We start from the raw sequence: 15,331 nt of genomic DNA on the forward strand, positions 1-15,331 counted from the left end.
ACGGGGGAATTGCTCACTGAGGGGCTCTGTTGTGTTGCTTTACCTTCTGAAGAGGGATCACCACAGGAAACGGCGATGGTGCCGTTGAGAGAAAATGTTGTGGAGAGAGGAATGCTAATCCCAATTCCTTCTAATAATAAAAATCAACAAAAATATCATTCGGAGAGAGCGAGAACTGCAGATGCTGGAGTCAGAGGCAACGCAGTTTGGAGGTGGAGGAACACAGTAGGCCAGGCAGCATCATTGGAGCAGGAAAGTTGACGTTTCGGGTCGAGATGCTTCTTCAGAAACTTGTCAGACCCATTTCTCACACTTCTGCCCAAGAAATATCGTTTCTTGCCGACTAATCTACGTTTCTGTTTCTTTATTTTTACAGGAACTATTGGATCAAGCTCTACAAAGGGAAGCGACTCTGTCATTTCATGGCCTCTTGCCTGCTTTAAAGATGGAGCAGATCACATTGACCAAACCCACCGCCTTTGACACCTTGCAGAATGGAACAATTTCAGTATATAGCTCTGGTCTAAGATATTTGGGAGCCCAATAAAGAAAGGCTTCTGTCACATGCAATTGGCCACCACAACGCATTAGCCTTCATAAACTGTATCTGAACTAGTCTAAGGGTGGGTGCTTGGTGCAAGGGGGCTGGGTGAGGAGAGGGTGAAAGCATGCTGAAACATGTCGTGCCTCAAGGTTCTAACAGTATGTAACAAAGGCCTGAACTGGAGAATTGGAAATTTTTGAGCCTCAGGTGTCTGTATGTCAAGCTTCAAAAACTATCAGCAATGTCATTGCGTACTGAATCGGATTGCTTGCTTTGAGATCTGGGTCATGTGGAGTGCCATCCCAACAAACAAGATAAAGGAATTATCTGTCAAATGTGGTCAAAGCTGAGGCAAAACCTTCCAACACAATCATCGGTGTTGCTTCTCTCTCTTGTTTGGAATTAGAAATATTTATCAAATTTGCTTCCAATTTCCACCCTGTTCTACCCTTTAGCTGATCCAACTTTTACTCCTCCTTTCCCTTCCTCAGTATCTCTGTTTCCTTTTCTGGGGATAGGCTGGCCACCAAATCCACTACAAATCCATTGATTCCCACTGTTACCTGGGCTACACACTCTCATACCCTGCATCCTGTGAGGACTTCATCCCATTCTCCCAGTTTCATCATCGCCATCATAGATCATCATAGAATCGTACAGTGTGGAAACAGGCCCTTTGGCCCAAAAAGTCCACACCAACCCTCAGAGCATCCCACCCAGACCCACCTCCCTATATCCCGCAATCTACACATCCCAGGATACTATGGGCAATTTAGTAGCAATAATTCATCTAACCTGCGCATCTTTGAGCAGTGGGAGGAAACTGGAGCACCCAAGAGGAAATCCACGCAGACAATGAACAAACCCCACACTGACAGTTACCTGAGGGTGGAATCAAACCCAGGTCTCTGGTGTGAGAAGGTAACAGTGCCAACCACAGAGCCACCATGCCAACCAAAGTCACAAATGTTTACGTTCACAGGAAGCTCGGTGTCCTTGTCCATGATACAGTACTGTGAGAAAGGGATTGCAAGTTAACTACAATATCACAGCTCATTGGGTAAGGCGTCACTAGAAGTGTCATGTAAATTCTTGGTCTCCTTACTTAAAGGAAGACATATATACCCTCAAGGGCTAATATTATTGTTTATTTGATTAGTTGCCACAATAACAAGATTAGAGCATATAAAGAAATTGATTTCATCAAGCTTGCACTTCCTGGAGTTTAGGTAATCAAATTGAAACATTTAAGCTTTTGTACAGAAGATATACCGACCTTGAATGCTGTCCTGCATATCTGTATTTCCAATTCCGTCCAGCTCCAGTTTCTTTTTCGCATGGTTTTCCTTTCAGCTGGGTTAACCTATAATCTGCTACTGATGCCCACATCAGATCTACACCTTGTCACTTCTCTGTAGCCATTTCTACTCTGTTTGTCCTTTGTTGTGTAACATTTTTGATCTGTAATTTCCCTTGCCTTCTAATAGAGACATAGAGATGTACAGCGCAGAAACAGACTCTTCGGTCCGACACGTTCATGCCGAACAGATATTCTATCTGATGAAGGGTCTAGGCCCGAAACGTCAGCTTTTGTGCCCCTGAGATGCTGCTTGGCCTGCTGTATTCATCCAGCCTCACACTCTGTTATCTTGGATTCTCCAGCATCTGCAGTTCCTATTATCACTCTTAAATTAATCTAGTCTCTTTTGACAGCATTTGGCCCATATCCCTCTACGCCCTTTCTATTCGTGTAGCCATCCAGATGCCTTTTAAATGTTATAATTGTACCAGCCTCCATCACTGCCGCTGGCAGCTCAATCCAAATATGCACCACTTTCTGTGTGAAAAAGTTGCCCTTTAGTTCCCTTTTAAATCTTTCTCCTCTCGTGTTAAACCTGTGCACTCTAGTTTTAGACTCCCCCAACCCTCTATTCATCCTATCTATGACCCTCACAATTTTATAAACCTTTGTAAGGTCACCCCTCAGCCTCTGATGCTCCAGCGAAGATAACCCCAGCCTATTCAGCCTCTTCCTTTAGCTCGAACACTCCAATCCTATCTCTTTGGATTCCTTCCCTCACCTTGCCCCACTTATCACCAGCTTTACTAGTTTAAAGGCTTAGAGTAGCTCTCACAAATCTCCCCAATAGTATATTAGTCCCCTTCCAATTCAGATGCAAACCATCCTTGTTATACAGGTTACCCCAGAAGAGATATTAATGGTCCGAAAATGTGAATCCTTCTCCCCTGCGCCAGCTCCTCATCACGCATCTTTTTTTCTTTATTCATTCACAGGATGTGGGCATCGTTGGCTGGTCCAGCATTTATTGCTCATCCCTAATTGGCGAGAGGACAATTGGGAGTCATTCGCATTGTTGTGGGTCTGGAGTCACATGTAGACCAGACCAGGGTTCTGAGGAAGGGTCGCCAGGCCCAAAACATTAACTCTGGTTTTTTTGTTCACAGATATTGCCAGACTTGCTGAGCTTTACCAGCAACTTCTGCTTTTGTTCCTGACTTACAGCATCCAAGTTCTTTCAGTTTTTATTAAGCACAGTTTTCACCTGGGCTAATTGCAAATTGCCAGCACAGATGTCTTCTGTTCAATAAACAGCCTCCAGCCAGCTAAAACAATTTTCATATCAAACACATGAATCCTATCTTTGACAAATATTTGATTTCCTAACAGGGTATAGGGGTGTGAGTGGAGAAACTAAAGGGTGCAGTTACTAAAACCAAGGTAACCGATAGCCGAATCTTGCACAAGAGTGAACTCAAGTGATGTGTCGGCAGGTTTGGACAATGTAAACCCTGATGTGATTTCAGGGCATTTCATCCCGCATCCCCACCCCATGAAGATGGAAAGTGACACTCATTGACAGTCGCACTTATCAACAAACATCTCACTGTCCCTGATCACACTCATCCATCTCTTTACCCATGCTGCTGAAAGCTATGGTCAACCAACTGAATATCTCAATGTTGCTTAAATATTACAAGAATTTCTGACTCAGCCATCCTTTCAGGTCATGAACTCCAGACTCCCAACCCCTCTGAGTGAAAACATTTCCCCTCAAATCTCCTGTTAGCCTTCTACCTCTTACGTTCAATCTATGCTCCTGGTGGTTGACCCCTCTCCTAATGATAAAAGTGCTTTCCCATCCCTTCTACCTATGACTGTCATAATCCTAAACATACCAACAGGTCCCCTCTCAACAGTTGCTACACCAAGGAAAACCACAACTATATCCAATCCTCCCTCATCATTCAGAGCCACCAGTCCAGGCAGCATTCTGAGGCTGGAGAGGATCTCTAACTTCCTGCCAAGGCCCCTAATATCCCCTCCGTTGCCTCTTCAGCACTCAAGGATACATCTCATCCCAGCAAAGAACAAAAAATACAGTACAGCACAGGAATAGGCCCTCCAAGCCTGTGCCGACACAGTTTACCCTCCCATATTAAAACTGTCCTCCCTTCCCTATCCCTCTATTCCCTTCCTTTTCATGCACTCATCCAGGTGCTTCTTGAACGTTGCTATTGTGTCAGCTTCCACTATCTCCCATGGGAGCTGGTTCCAAGTGCTCATCATCCTTTGTGTGAAACACTTGCCTTGCACATCTCTTCTAAACTTCTCCCTGCACCCTAAAACTCTGTCCCCTAGTATTTGACCCCTTCACCCTGGGAAAAAGCCTCATATTTTCCACTCTATCCATGCCATTCACAATCTTATAAACTTCTATCAACCTCCCGCATTCCAGTGAAAACAAACCCAGTCTTTCCAACCTTTCTTCAGAGCTAAAACCCTCCATACCAGGCAACATTCTGGTAGATCTTTTCTGTACCGTCTCCAAAACATTCACATCTCTTCTGGTTGCCTGTGGATTTATCTACTTTTAAGTGCCTAAACCTAGTAGTGTGAGTTTTCATGCTTGGTCCAGATGCCTGCACACAGATGTTTCACAATAGAGTGGGATGGATTTGTTTGCAATGTTGTCCATGAGAGAATAACCTCTCCACAAAGGACATTTGGATTCAACCAAATGAGAGAGAGTTTTTGGGTGGCCATTCAAGCCTGAATGATTGGATTGCTACATGCACATGACCAATGGTGGTGCCAAGAGAGTTAGTTGTTCGTTAGCTCAGTTGGCTGGATGGCTAGCCTGCAAAGCAGCATGATGCCAACATACTGTAGTCAATTCCTGCACCAGCTGAGATTAGCACACAGGGCTCTCTTTCTCAACCTCCCTCCCTTTACCTGAGGTGTGGTTATCTTCAGGTTAAGCCATCACTGATCAACTCTCTCTCTTTCTCTAATGAGACAGCAGCCCATGGTATGGTGAGACGATGGCAATTTCACTTCTTTTCCCACAAGGAGAGGAGAATTAACAGTGTACAGACTCAGGGAACAGCGAAATTCTCGTATTGCTCCGAACTGATAAGAGTTTTCGTGTTAAGGAACATGAAGGGTTTAAGCACAAACACAAGAATTTAAAATGGGAAGTACTATTCCAATCGTCAAAGACACATTGAGGGTGACCGTGACTTAGTGAGAAAGAGGAAGTGAGTAGCAAATATCAGAACAAAAAGTGCGGCGTATCTCATGGGAGCTATAGAAGGAAAAACTGAGTTAATATTTCAGATGAGTCACGTTTTGTTGTACTGGAACTTTGGTTGGGCTCAATGTTTTGCAGGTTGAAAAATGGCATCTAGCCAGAATATTTTCAGGCCTGTGACCATAACACGCAGGAGCAGAAGTAGGCCATTCAGCCCATCTGGTCTACTCTACCATTTAATGAGGTCATGGCCAATCCAATCATCCTCAACTCAATTTCCTGACTTTTCCCATAACCCTTGATTCCCTTATTGATTAGAAATCCAACTATCTCGTCCTTGAAGGTGCTTTTTTTTTACTTATTTGCCTAGAATTGTTAGTATCACATGGACCTCGTTACAATGAAAAATTTTGTTTTGTGCATGGTACAGACAGCAGCCTCAATAGTCCTTTGTGGTAAAGAATTCCTCAGATTCATTACCCACAGAGAGAAGAAATTCCTCCTCATCTCTGTCTTAAACGTGTGCCACACTATTCTAAGATTTTTCCCTCTGGTGCTAGTCTCCCAGCATCTCCAAGAGGAAATAACTTACACATCTACCCTGTCAAGTCTCTTAAGAATTTTAAATAAAAACCTAAAGAACTACAGATGCTGGAAATTAGAATCAAAATCAGAAATTGCTGAAAAAGCTCAGCAGATGCTAGCTACAACTATGGAGAGAAATCAGAGTTAACATTTCGGGTCCCATGACAGTTCCTCAGAACAATTTCTCACCACCGATGCTGCCAGACCTGCTGACATTTTCCAGAAATTTCTCTAGAAAATGTGGTGTATTTCAATGAGATTGCCTCTCATTCTCCCAAATTCCAATGAGTACAGGCCCAACTATTCAACTTCTCCTCACATGTCAGTCCCACAAATGTATGGCTTCTTCAGTTAAACATCAAAGCAAGTATAATAAGTTCTCAGTGTTTCTCTGTTAGCTCACACAACATATATCACAGAGAATTGAATTCTCATTGAGACAGATATCTTGAAGTTTATGAACAACGCCAAACATTTACATTTCAGTAATATCATAGGCTTCTACACAACCTGAAACCTTGTGCTTCCTGATGTTCCTGGCCATTACTTACATACATTGAGTATACAACTCTGAGTTCATTGCAGAGAGTGAGTGAGGGAAGGTAAGGCACTTTATGCTGGAATGTAATGTACGATGTTATGGAACTGTCTCAAAGATATAAGCATGTCTGGAGTGCAATTTCTGCAATAACATCACTGCAGTTTTCCACACCTCAGGTTTGGGTCTGTCATAGGCTACCTGGTAGCAAATTTATTTCGAGGTTGTCCAACATCTCTGGTAACATTGTACATTTTTAAAAATTAATTTGAGGTGCCAGGAGGTAAGTTAGTTGCCGCAGTTTTCCCAGCTTCTGGCTTGCTCTTGTAGCCACTGTGTTTATGTGGTGAGCCCAGTTGAGTTTCTGGTCAGTGGTAACACCCAGGATGCTGATAGTGGGGATTCAGTGATGGTAACATCTTTGAATGGCAAGGGGTGGGGTGACATTGTCTCTTATTGGTGATGGTCATGGCTTGGCATTTATGTGGCACAAAAGCCATTTGTCACTTGTCAGCCCAAGCCTGGATATTGTCCAGATCTTGTTGCATTTGAACATGGATTGCTTCAGTATCTGAGGAGTCACGAATGGTGCTGAACATTGTGCAATCATGAGTGAACATCCCCACTTCTCAGCTTATGATGGAGGGAAGGTCATTGATGAAGCAGCTGAAGATGATTGGGCCGAGGACACTATCCTGAGGATCTCCTGCAGAGATGTCCTGGAGCTAAGATGACTGATCTCCAACAACCACGACCATCCTCCTACGTGTCAGGTATGACTCCAAACACTGGAGACTTTGCACCCTGATACCCATTGATTCTGGTTTTGCCAGGGGTCTTTGATGCCACACTTGGTCAAATGATCGACGATCGAGAGGAGACTGATGGGGCAGTAATTGGTTGGGTTGGATTCATCCTGCTTTTTGTGTACAGGGCGTACTTTAACAGTTTTCCACATTGTCAGGTAGATACCAGGGTTGTAACTGTGCTGGAACAGCTTGGCTAGGGGAGCAGCAAGTTCTGAAACACAAGTCATGAGTACTATTGCCAGAATGTTGTCAGGGCCCGTGGCTTTTGCAGTATCCAATGTCTCCAACTGGTTCTTGATATCACATGGAATGAATCAAATTGGCTGAAGACTGGTATCTGTGATGCTGGGGACCACTGAGGAGGCTGAGATGGATCATCCACTTGGCACTTCTGGATGAAGATTTCTGTGAAAGTGTCAGCCTTATCTTTTGCACTGATGTGCTGGGCTCTTCCATCATTGAGGATGGGGATATTTGTGGAGCCTCCACCTACAGTGAGTTGTTTAATTGTCCACCACCATTCAATACTGGATATGGCAGGATTGCAGAGCTTAGATCTGAGCTGTTGGTTGTGGAATGACTTCATCAGTTTGTTACCTCACCTTCAGGTCTACCTGGTGCTGCTCCTGGCATGCTCTCCTGCATTCTCCATTGAGCCAGGGTTAATCCCCTGGCTTGATGGTAAATGGTTGAATGGGGGATATGCCAGTCAATGAGGTTACAGACTATGCTGGAGTACAGTTCTGCTGCTGTTGATGCCCCACAGCACCTCATGGATGCCCAGTCTTAAGTTGCTAGATCTCAATGTGAAGGTGGGACTGTGAAATGATCACTCTTACTGATAGCATCATGGACAGATGTACCTGAAACAGGCAGATGAGTAAGGATGAAGTCAAGTATGTTTTTCTCTCTTGTTGGTTTCCTCACCACCTGCTGCAGACTCAGTCTAGCAGTTATGTCCTTTTGGACCCAAACAGTTGGATCAGTCATTTTCCTGCCAAGGCACTCTTGGTGGTGGATGTTCAAAACCCCCTCCCAGGGTACGTTTTGTGCCCTTGCCATCCTCAGTGCTTCCTCTATGTGTTGCTCGACATTGAGAAGTACTGACTCATCAGCTGAGGGAGGACAGTATGTGGTAATCAGCAGGGGGTTTCCTTGCCCATGTTTACCCTGAAACCATGAGACTTCATGGGATCCGGAGTCAATGCTGAGGACTCCCAGGGCAACGCCCTCCCAACTGTATACTACTGTGCTGCCCCCTCTGCTGGGTCTGTCCTGCCAGTGGGGCAGGACATATCCAGGGGCAGTGATGGTGGCGTCTGGGACATTGTCTGTAAGGTATGATTCTGTGAGTATGGCTGCGTCAGGCTGTTGCTTGACTAGTCTGTGAGACAGCTCTCCCAATTTTGGCACTAGCACACAGATGTTGGTGAGGAGCACTTTTCAGGGTCAACAGGGATGTTTCTGCTGATGAAAGGTCTAGGCACAAAACGTCAGCTTCCTTGCTCTCCTGATGCTGCTTGGTCTGCTGTGTTCATCCAGCTCTACACCTTGTTGTCTCAGGGATGTTTCTACTGTTGTCTTTTCCGACATCCAAGTCAATGCCAGGTGATCCGTCCGGTTTCATTTCTTTAGACTTTGTAGCGATTGGTACAACTAAGTGGCTTGCTCGAATAGTTCAGAGGGCAATTGAGAGTCAACAACATTGCTGTGGGTCTGGAATCACTGGCCAACCGACCAAGTGATGATGGTGGATTTCCTTCCCTGAAGGGCATTAGCAACCCAGATGGGTTCATGACCAATAGAAAACAAGTTTTAGGGAATAAATTGATTGTGTTTTTTGCTTTCAACAGTGTAAGTGCTTGCTTCATTTTCATATGCAGAGATTATTTCTCACCCCTAATTGTCCTTGAGATGATGAAGGTGAACTGCTGTTTTGAAATTACTCTATGTGGTGTCGGGAGCGAGTTCCTAGTCACTGATCCAGTGACAGTGAAGGTACATTGATATATTTCTAAGTCAGAATGGTGAGTGGCTCAGAGGGAAACTTGCAGACGGTGGGTTTCCCTTGTATCTGCTGATCTGTCCTCTGGATGGCCGTGATCACAGAGGTCTCCACATTCAGGGAGGGAGCAAATGTTGCTGCCAGTGGGTGGATTGTTGGTCAAGTGAGCTGCAGATAGTTTGAGTATTATGTTGAATCAACACTCATTCAAGAATGGAGAGTATTTTATCAACTCCTCATTTGTGCCTTGTACATGTTGGGCTGGTTTTGGGGAGTCAGGAGGTGAGTTATTTGCCGTGGATTTCCCAGCCCCTGACCTGCTCTTGGAGCCATGTTATTTATATATTACACCAGTCAGTATCTGGTCAATATTCACTTCCAGGAGAGTCAATGATTGTACTGTTGCAGAATGTCAGGCGAAAATGGCTTAATTCTCTCTTATCTGAGAGAGTCATTGATAGCACCTATATAATACAACTTGCCATTTAAATGCCTAACCCTGAATATGTAAAGATTTTGCTTCAAGTAGACACAGACAGCTTCAGCGTCTGAGGAGTTATAAATAGTGCTGAACATTGTGCAGTCATCAGTGGACATTTCCACTTGTGACCTTATGATATGGGAAGGTCGTTGATGAAGCAGGGGGAGATGGCTGAGCCGAAGACCCTCCCCTGATGAACTCCTGCAGAGATGTCCTGCAGCCAAGATGACTGACATCTTGCACAAATATCTTGCTTTGTGCCAGGTGTGACTCCAAACATTGGAGATGTTCCACCGATTCCCATTCACTCCAGGTTTTCTCGGGCTTCTTAATGCCACATTCAGTCAAATGTGACCATGATGTCACCACTGGAGTTCAGCTTGGACCAACAGTATTATTATCCAAGTTTTGTGTCTCAGCAGGTTTAAAGATTGGCCTCAGAAACTCAGAGTCAGAGAAAAATGTTCTTAAATTTCTCTCTAGGGTTCGATAAGAGATTGCATCTCAGCACAAACTTTACTAAATTACAGCTTTCTGTCATGGACACTTCAAATGTATGATCTATTAACAGCCAACAGAAAAACAACATCAAATAAATTCATCGCAGCGGTTCTGTATTGCTAAGTTAAATGTCAAACATCAATCACTATTCCTTCTACACTCTGAATCCTAGATTTGACTAAAACAAACTTAGCTTGGTATCAGGAGCACAGGGAGGGAATGAAACAACAGCAGGGTGTAGTTACAAATATCACAATACCCGCATCTAAAGATCATGATGTTATGTATTTAGTGACTGATTGGATAGATTTTATCTAGAATTGTGTGGTGCTGTTAGCTTCAAGATATCCTATCTTTCAGAATAGCACATTTTGATGTTAGGAATTGTTCTAATGATTGACGCTGAATTGTTGAACTAGTGGTTTTGGAGAAAGTCATATCTGCCCCAATTCTGTCATCGTAAGTGACACAAGTAAATTAAATCTGGATTGATAGTCAGTCCTTACTGAATCACAAAAGTGTTATTGGCCAGAAGGAGACAATTATGCTATTGCAGCTGCAATAGCTCTCAAATGGGTATCACATCTCGCGCCACTCCCCTGGCTTTTCCCCCCACTCTCCCACGTAGTTTCTAATCAAACAATCAGCCAATTGTCCTCTTGAATGCCTCAGTAGACTGTACTTCCACCACACTTTCAGACCTGAACCACTTGTATGGTTTTCTATTCTTACACCACATTAGAATCTGATGGCCTAGTGGCATTATTGCTGGGCTGTTAAGAGATCTGCCCAACATTCCAGGCATTTGGGATCAAATCCTGCCACGGCAAATAGTGGAATTTGAATTCAATAAAAATATGAAATTAAAAGTCTAATGATAACCATTGTCAGTTGTTGGAAAAAAATCCATCTGGTTCACTAATGCCCTTTAGGGAATGAAACTGCCTTTCTTACCTGGCCTGGCCTACATGTGACTCCAGGCTCACAGCAATGTGACTGGCTCTTCACTGACCTCTGGGATGGGCAATAAATGCTGGTGTAGCCAGCAACACCCTCATTCTGTGAATGGATATTAAAAAGGTAACTCCCTGTTGGCAAACCACCCCACCTTGCAGAAACAATCCTTATCAGCTCCACTCTGACTTATGCATCACCCTGGTTTCAATGCTTTTGTTGTCCCTTCATCACTGCTGGGTTAGAAACCACAGGGATCAGTGACATGCAAAGTCGCATTTAATATCTAAAACTCTTACCATCAGAAAGTCAAGTAACGCATGGCAACACCGCACATATTTGGCTAATGCTACAGCATTTTAAACTTATTAACGTTACATGTACTGATAGGGCCTGCATATTCGTCCTTAAGTGCCAGCACTCACTCTGCTTTGGGTGGCGATAACCAAATAGGCCTTTCCTGGGAAATGACAATGTATGCATAGCAATTGCACATTTATACACCCCCCTACCTCACTGCGACAGAAGTTAACTGCTACACCCAATCTGTTTCAAAACAACAAACTCATGGTACTTATTTTAATCGAGAGGACCCTGCAATAGTAATTTTTTAAATTAATCAATCAATTAATTGATTACTGTGAGCAGTGGGCTGTTGTGATTTGATAGTAGTGTGCCTACCCTGAGCTAAGAAGTCTGCGTTCAAATGTCACCTGTTTCAGGAGATTGTGAGATGATTTCTGAAGAGATTGATTAGACATTATCTGAAAGTGAATTACTTGAGTCTGGATCGTATTACCTGCAAATATGGTGAAGGCAGGATCAATCGACAATATTTGACAGGAACAAAAACAAAGTCGCTGGAAAAGCTCAGCAGGTCTGGCAGCATCTATGAAGGAAAAAACAGAGTTAACGTTTCGGGTCCGGTCACTCTTCCTCAGAACTGTTCTGCAGCCCACTGGTATCAATGTGGATTTCACCAGCTTCCAAATCTCCCCTCCCCACGCTGCATCCTAAAACCAGCCCAGCCTGTCTCTGCCTCCCTAACCTGTTCTTGCTCTCACCCATCCCTTCCTCCCACCTCAAACTGCACCCCGATTCCCTACCTACTAACTTCATCCCACCTCCTTGACCTGTCTGTCCTCCCTGGACTGACCTATCCCCTCCCTGCCTCCCCACCTACACTCACCTTTACTAGTTCCATCCCCGCCTGTTTGACTTGTCTCTCTCCTCTCCACCTATCTTCTCCTCTATCCATCTTCAATCCACCTCCCCCTTTCTCCCTATTTATTTCAGAACCCCCTTCCCCTCCCCCATTTCCTTTGAAGGATCTAGGCCTGAAATGTCAGCTTTCCTGCTCCTAAGATGCTGCTTGGCCTGCGTGTTCTTCCAGCTCTACACCTTAATATAGCAGTTTTTTTTAAAAGATTCATTTGTAGGATGAGGGTATCATTGGGTAGGCCAGTATTAGGTGCCCAGAGGACAGTTAAGAGTCAACCACATTGCTGTGGGTCTGGAGTTACATGTAGGCCAGAACAGGCCAAGATGCCAGATTTCCTTCCCTAAACGACATTCGTGAACCAGATTTGTTTTAGTCAACAATGGATTCACATTCATCATTAAAGTCTTAATTTCAGATTGTTTTTATTGAATTCAAATTCCACCATCTGCCTTGAAGATACTTGAACCTGGATGCCTCGAACATTACTTGGGTCCCTGGATTAAGAGCCTAATTATAATAACATTAGGGCATTGCATCCCCAACTTGTTCTGTCCCTTCTCTGGGCTAATAAACGTTTCTGAAGTGCTTATTTCTGTATCTCTGACAAGGATAAAAGGAAGCTACAAAATATATAAACAGGCTAAGTGGTTAGGAAAAGATATGCAAATACAGTACAATGTGATTTTCTTAATGTTGGCAAGAAGATTAAAAAGGAAGCCAGAGAGTGGTGGGCCTGTGGAATTCATTTCTACGGAGTGCAGTGGAGGCCAGGACGTTAGATGCCTTCAAGGCAGAGATGGACAAATTCTTGATCACACAAGGAATCAAGGGCTACGGGGACAGTGTAGGGAAGTGGAGTTGAAATGCCCATCAGCCATGATTTAAATGGCAGAATAGACTTGATAGGCCGAATGGCCTTACTTCCACTCCTTTGTCTTATAGTCTTATGGTCTTATATTATTTAAATTATGAGAGATCGTTGAGTTCAGATGTACAGAGGGATCTGGGCATTCTCATGCATTTAAAGATTGGTTTGCAGGTACAGCAAGTAATCAGGAAAGTTCATTGAATTTTGTCATTTACTGTAACAGGAAGTGAACATAAAAATGGGGACTCTATGTATGAGCTATGCAGGGCTTGATTGAGGCCACATCTGGTCTACAGTGTATGGTATTGGTCTCATTATTTGAAGAAGACTGTAAACATGTTGGAAAATTTACCAGCCTAATAATTGGAAATGAATTGGTTGTTTTATAAAGAAAGATTGGACAGGCCAGAGTTTACAAGAGTAAGCAAAGACTTGATTGAAATAATGAATATACTGAAGTACCTCGAAGCTTAGATGTGAAGAGAATATTTCTTCAATCTAGATCTATGGGTCAGTGTTTGAATAGAAGGGGTTACCCACTTGAACCAGAGATGAGGTGGTCTGTTTTCATAGATTGTCATGAGCCTTTGGAACTCAGTTCTATAAAAAGTGTTGGGAGCAGAGTGTTTGTATATTTTTGAAGCAGTCTTGGATTCTTGGTAATTGGGGAGGTGAAAGTTATTGGTGTGCATGTGAATGTAGATTTCATTTACAGTCAGATCAGCTATATCTTATCAAATGGTACAGCAGACTTAAGGGGCCAAATGATCTATTCCTACTTCTAATTCATCTGTTCCCAGCTCATCTAATATTATTACTAAATGGTCCTTAGTCTATTTTGGTCGGGCAGTTTCAGTATTCAGGTGACAGTAATGCAATTTTGTGTACATTGCCTTTTCGCAGCTTCTAATTATGATGGATGAGAATATTGGATCCATCCAGTATGAGTCTAAAATGTTGATACACTGTACACATCATCTAATTCTCACTTGTAACCTTCTCAAGATGGACTGGAGCAATGGTTTGTTCAAAACATTGCCCCATTTCCTGCTTTAGTGAGCAGCCCAACACTGAGCACTTTGAGGTTAGGATTTGGGAAGTCTATATTGAGGTTGTGTAGGACATTGGTGAGGCCTCTTCTGGAATATTGTGTCCAGTTCTGGTAAACTAGTTATAGAAAGGATATTATTAAGCTGGAGAGATTTATGAGGACTTTTTTTGTCTTCATTCATTAATGGGATGAGTACGTCACTGGCTAGGCAGCTTTTATTATTCATTCCTGCCAGAGGGCAGTTATGAGCCAACCACATTGCTGTGGGTTGGAGTCACATGTAGACCAGCCCAGGTGAGTATGGCAGTTTCCTTCCCTAAAGGACATGAGTACGCAGATGGGTTTGCCCAACAGTCGACAATGGATTCAAGGTCATCATTCGACTCTTAATTCCAGATATTAATTGAAATCAAATTCTACCATCTGCCATGGCGGAGATTCAAACCCCAGTCCCCAGAACATTATCTGAGTCTCTGGATTAACAGTCCAGTGATAACACCACTAGGCTATCACCTCCCAGTATGGAAGGTTTGCATTATAAAGAAAGTCTGGATAGGCTGGGACTTTTATCACTGGAGTGTAAGAAATTGAGAGGCAACCTGATGGAAGTTTATAAAATAATGAGGGGTGCAGATAGGGTTAATGGTGCTTGTCTTTTCCTTAGGATAGGGCAATGGGGCATTTCAAAATTAGGGGACACATTTTTAAGGTGAGAGGAGAGAAACTTAAACTCTTGAGGGGGAAGCTTTTTATACAGAGGATGGTTCATGTGTGAAATGAACTTTCTGAGGAAATGGTGGATGTGGGTACAATTATCACGTTTAAAAGACATTTGGCTAGGTACATGAATAGGGACAGTTTGGAAGGATATGCACCAGGAGAAAGCAGTTGGGGCTACCTTAGTTTGGGATTATGTTCAGCGTGGACTGGTGGGACCAAAGGGCCTGTTTTCGTGCTTTATGACTCTATGACTATACATTGCCAAGTTAAATAAAAACTGAAAGAGCTGTGGATGTTAGAAATCAGAAAAAAAAACCGAGAAATTGCTGGAAAGGATCAGCAGGTCTGGCAGCGTCTGTGAGAGAAATCAGAGCTAACATTTTGGGTTGAGTGACCCTTCCTCAAAACTGATGGTAGCTAAGAAAATGTCAGTTTATATGCAGCAGATAGTGTGGGGGAAGGCGGTTAGGAGTAAACGACAGGTAGAAATGGACCCTAAA

This window comes from Stegostoma tigrinum, chromosome 12 (genome assembly GCF_030684315.1).
Source record: "Stegostoma tigrinum isolate sSteTig4 chromosome 12, sSteTig4.hap1, whole genome shotgun sequence".
Lineage (NCBI taxonomy): Eukaryota > Metazoa > Chordata > Chondrichthyes > Orectolobiformes > Stegostomatidae > Stegostoma > Stegostoma tigrinum.